Source organism: Plecotus auritus (assembly GCF_963455305.1).
Source record: "Plecotus auritus genome assembly, chromosome: 3".
NCBI lineage: Eukaryota > Metazoa > Chordata > Mammalia > Chiroptera > Vespertilionidae > Plecotus > Plecotus auritus.
In genome coordinates this window covers 98395254-98400900 of record NC_137772.1, presented here as the reverse complement: position 1 = coordinate 98400900, position 5647 = coordinate 98395254, and the positions used below count along the sequence as shown (strand labels likewise).

Genomic DNA, 5647 nt, shown 5'->3' with positions numbered 1-5647 from the left:
CATTATGAACCAGCCACTTTGCTAGATGCATGAAGAAACACAAGCTCTACAGCCCCACCCCACAAATATCACAAATACTAACACCAGCTCTATTTATCCCATAATTGTTCTGGAGATCAAGTCAGAAAGACGATGTATAAATATTTAGGTGTGCTAAATATTAAGCAAAAAGTAGCCACATTTGGAAGTCTGTATTAGCATTAGTTTATATTAGTTGTATCTGACATGATGTCCTTGTAAGAGGAAAAACTTAATCCAAGAGATACATTATAATAACCTTCTTGTTGGAATAAACATAATCTGGTGCTGTGGCAAGTGTCTAGAATCCCATTTGCCAAAATAACTGATTTGATTTTGTAGTTCCCAGAGTGTCACGTTGACTCTAGCCCTGTTGTCATAACTCTAAGCTTGTTTATTTTCCTCCAGAGTAGGACACTTAAAGTGATATAAAATTCTGTTTTGTTTTCCAGGACTTGCTGGCCTTCTACCAGAATAGTGAAGAACTATTTTTTCTAAACACACAATCAACATGTATTTGCAAAACACTATACTAGGACTGTATTTGTTCCTGCTTTCCTCAATTCATATCTACCATTTTGGAATAATTATGCTATAATTTTTATATTACAAAGTCACATAATAAAGGCAATCGGGGCTTATTCTTCCTTTCATCTCCAAAGAATGTCTTATAGAAGAAATTTGAGCCTAATACAATCTGTGAAAATATTAAAGAACACATGGTTCTTTTAACCCAGCAGGCAAATTTCTAAGGGAACATAGTAAGTAACATGACACTAATCTGATTTTAAAGGGCATTTCTTGACCACCTACTGTGATCTAAGTTTCAGAATATAATAACAGCTGTGTTATGTTGGACAAGTTACTTAATTTTTCTGGACCTCAGTTTCTTTATCTATAAAATGGCAGAGGGCATAAAATACTTGTGAAGCACTTTCTAAGTATTTATTACATCATTTAAGCCTCAAAAAATATTGTGAAATAGATGTTGTTGTCCCCATTGCATCTGATGAAACTGAAGCTTAGCTTCCTGACCTAAGTTCTCACAGCCGGTAAACAGAAAGGTGAAGATTCAAACACACTTAATTTCAAAAGCCTGTGTTCTTTTCCCTCGACCAAAGGCCCAGGACAAGGTAGGATTGCCGCTGGAGAATTCAAAAGCCTAAGCAATTGGTGCTAGGTTTTATTCTGATCAACTCAGTTGTCCTTATCCTAGTTATTTGGACACTCTGGCCCCAGAATTTCTTGGTATCTGTATTTGCAGGTCAATGCTCAAAGAACTTCTCATAAACAGTTTCAAAATACCAATGCTCTATTTCAAAGGTAAGCAAAACCAATTTGATTTTAAAGTCAGAAAGTTTCATTCCCTCTGCTCCATGACATGCTTTGCATGCTAGAGGTCCAGTTTTCCCAGTGATAATGGGGCCTTAACTAGGAAGTTCTCAAAGCAGGAAAGTTGAGTGTGAGTGTCCCTAAGGTCATCAGCGGAGAGATGGCCTTGAGAAGAGGGCATGATCTAAGCAGGCTTGCCACCGGGAGTCAGGCATGAGCAAATACACACTATTTTTGCCAAAGGTTATACACCTAGGGAAGCAGCTGGCATAGTTGCGATTGCTGCTGGCTATGGTGTGAACGTGCAAAAAGAAGTGATGTCACTGTCTGGGTAGTAAGTGAAACTGAGAAACTTCCTTTGGGAAGTAAAGTGAGATTTAGTGCCTTAAAATGCATGACACTCTTATGCTCCTCTTCCCTCTCCCCCACCTCTTCCTCCTGCTCCCTATACTCCTGCTTCCCCTACTTCTTCTGCTCTCCCTCCCCCTCCTCTTCCTTCTTATCCCCTGCTTCCCCTTCTTCACCTGATTCCCCCCTTCTTCTCCTCTCCTCCCTTTTATTACTAATTTTTCATAGAACAGCAATCAGTCCATTTTACTCAATCCATTTAACTCAAAGCATATTATGTCCTATATGCTTATTTTTTTTTCTTCACTAAAACGTCGTAAGATATGCCTCACACCCAGCCCTACCAGGTACCACTCAAGGTGATGAGCATACATTTTTTCGATCCCTGTTGATATACTCATTCCCAGAAATGATATTTCCTTTAGGTCCTGTTCTTTGCACCTGTCTGAGAAAGATGCTGATGAGGAGTGCCACCACACTAACCAGGTAGTTAAGCAGACTGGAAGGATAGCAATGGAAGTTTTAAGAGATATACCTGGGATAAATGCTTAAATGATGTTAGAAAAATTACCATGTCCAATGGCAAGAGCCAGTTATTATAGTCAATAAAGGAAAATTATAACAACACTTTTAAAATTAGAGCACTCTCATTTATTTCTTTAAAACACCATGAAAAGAGTCCATATTCCAGCAGGATGGAAGAAAAAAATGCAGAAAAATAATGGTTTTTGCTCCACTAACTTTCCTGTCTGTCTCCTAGAGTCTCTCCTGACACAAAGGAGGCCAGTTTGGAGTCAAGTGCAGAAGCTGCTCCAAGCCCAGCTACTCCTGAGCCCAGTCAGGCACTCAGGGACACTTCTTCGACCCTCAGGGCATGGCAGCTCCAGCCTTTTCCCAGTGCTGTTCTGACTGTCCGAGAGGAAGGCCACCGGATTCTCCAAATGCTGGTTGCATTGCAGTTCTGACAATAGGTCCCGAGAGGCCAAGGTGAGGGCCTGGACTATAGACTTAGCCTTATGTTGCTCTGTGCTCAGAGACCACAGTCAAATGAGGAAATTCCCCATGTGAGAGTGTTGTGTAAACTTGGCACCATTGTCATATTCACCCCCAGCCTTCTTGGCTAAATGATTGCAGTTCTTAGAGCCTTTCCTGAGAGCCTTCTTCACTGATCCTCTCTGTGGTGCATCTCTGAGTACTCCATAGAAAATGTTCTCTGCTTTGGTAATGCAGGTCAGATTTGCAGAACCTAAATTAACTGAGGACTTAAACATTTTTACACATTGGCTGCCTTTTGTGCTTAAATTCAGATGACAGTTGCTTAGTTCCCAGCTCTGTTCTGCATAGATTTAGCCTAATATTAATAAAGAATCCTCAGGATCACTCAACTCAGTCCCAGCCTCCCCCTCTCCCCACAATAGTAGCAGTATTACATCTGCAACTAGAAAGGAAGAAGGATCTAATTACACAACCTGGGAAAGAGAGACTTTCCTGACTATAGCAAAATATAAAATATATTATGCCATCACTGGAGTTAGTATGTGAAACTAGTGTAATTTCATAAAAAGAGCTCAGAATTGAGAGATGGGAAATCTGGATTCAAGCCTTGGTTTTAGCACTTAAAAAGTAACAGATTCTCAACCTTCCTTTTTTGCATCAGGGACCCCTTTGAAGACCTTCTAAATTCTTCAGAACCTTGATCATATATATACAAAATTTGAGAGCCTGGCCCTCAGGGTAACAATCCCTTCCCAGTTTTTCTCTACAATCTTTTCTGGCACTAACACCCATAAAGTCCATTAATCTTGCATTAGGAGGAAAACAATCTATTAAGTTATGTTTTTAATGTTCAAAATGCTAAGTGTCCCATACAGCCTTGAGAGGAAAACAGAATAGTGTTGGGAAATTTAATCAACTGGTCGCTGTATCTTGTCCTTGGTTTTCACAGAATGCTAAAATTATCCCCAGTTCCTTGGAGTGTTATGCGCAGTTCCATATGGTTCATATCCTAGCAATCTAGCAACTCATCAATCTGTTTACATACCAATGTTATACTTAGATTGATATTTAACTCTGCTCAGAATTCATGCCTTGCAAACGACTTACAAATGACTGCTCTGTGGTAGTAGAGCAGATATTGCACTAAATAGACACTAGTAACCATTTTTGTTTCAAATAATGATCCCTTTCTTTTAATTTATACATACATAACTTCATATTTACACACACAGAGATAGAGCTGGCTATGCCAGAATCCCCAACATTAACAAGTATGCTAAATACTGAATGTCAATTTTTTAAACAGCAACCAAATTTCTAGATATAAACAGACTCAAGAAAAAATGTATGTACAGTAAATAAACGGCTATCAATTCACATATAAAAAGTGTGCACTTATTCTCTTTTTCTACTTGTTTTTATTTAATGGTATATGTCACAGTGGTTTTTAAAATCTGTCAACAATAAGTAGCTACTACTTCTGTAGTTTTATAGTCTTAAAGTTGGAAAGGATTTGAAAGGTTGTTTATGCTGGCTTCCAACCAAATACAGGAATCCCCTCTTTTACACCTTAACATATAGTTCTGCAAGCCTCTGCTTGAATACTACTAGTGATGGGGAACTCCCTTTTGTACAGATCTATTTGTCAGGAATATATTCCTTATATCAAGCCAGAATAGGTTCCTGGTAATTTCCATGGCAGATCTAAACCTAACTTGTCTTTTTTATTCTTCAAACTAAATCCTTCTTCTATGCTTCCTATTTTGATTAATAGAACCCCTAATCAACCACTTAGAAACCGGCCTCACACATCTTTCTTTTTCTCGTTCAGTTCCTTACCAAACCCAGGTGAGTCTGTCTTTCTAAAATCTCCTCTTAGGTCTGGTGCTTCTCTCTTTTCCAATAATTTTATAATCTCTTTCTTGGATTACTGCAATAGTTAATAACTGATCACTCTGCCTCTAATCTCACCCTTTATAATTCACCATACAAATGGAATCAAGTCTCTACCCTATAAGATCCTACACTGAAGCCTTTTAACGCTACAGCACGAAGCTCCCCTCCTTCCATGATCAGGTTCCAGCTTAGCTTCTCAGTTGTAGGTCTTCCTTACCACTGAAAGTTTAAGCCCTATGGAAACACTGTGGTTAGTTCCCTGAACATGCAATAGTAGTTGATATCCCATGCTTTCATGAATTTTGTTAATTTGCCTGAAACACTGGTCCCTTTTGACTTGCCTAATGATGTTCCTAGCATCCCATCCTTCCCTGGCCCCCTCAGGCAAAGCTGATTCCTGTCCTCTTTGAGTGTCCACTAAACCTTCTGTTCATCCCAATCACAGTAAGTATTGCTTTTAGGGGCATATATTTGAATGTTCACCTCACCCACTGGAATGAGAAACCCATGAATTCATCCATGTGTGGAGCCCTGGGAGAATAGCACAGTGTCTGGCTCTCTGGAGGGAGGAGCTCCCTAAATGCCTGTAGTACTGCTCTACCAGTCTCTGCCTGCTTTTTGCAAGCAAGAAGGAAGGCAGGAAGGCAGGAAAGAGGAAAAGGGGAAGGAACATGGAGGGTGGGAGGGAAGGAATAAGAAAGAATGGAGAGAAGAAAGGAAGGAGTAGAATAAATTATCTCCTCAAACAATAGCCATACCATTTATAGATAGCTAATCCCACTCTGAATTATAAAAACTACTACTCTCCCTAGATTAAACATTTCCCATTATTCGTTATAAGATACTTTTTATAGACGTTTGACTTTCCTAACAGCCCTCTTTCCACGAATGCTAGAGCTGAACAAAATATTCTACCTGTTCTGACCCATGAGAAAACTGTATGTTTGTCTATGACTAAAATACTCCTAAAGTAAGTTATTTGGTGCATATTGCAACTGAACTCCACCTACCCATTTTTTTTCTCATGAATTACTTATATGTTTTGATGTCCCAATTC

The 5647-nt window shown here is 39.2% G+C and overlaps 1 long non-coding RNA gene across 1 annotated transcript; it reads left to right on the top strand.

The window, feature by feature from the left end:
- The first annotated feature begins 1069 nt into the window (after positions 1-1069).
- Positions 1070-4076, top strand: LOC308244842. Its single transcript, XR_013960179.1, has 4 exons — positions 1070-1151; positions 1283-1341; positions 2124-2184; positions 2459-4076. It is a non-coding gene; the product is annotated as an uncharacterized lncRNA (long non-coding RNA).
- Positions 4077-5647: the final 1571 nt, after the last annotated feature.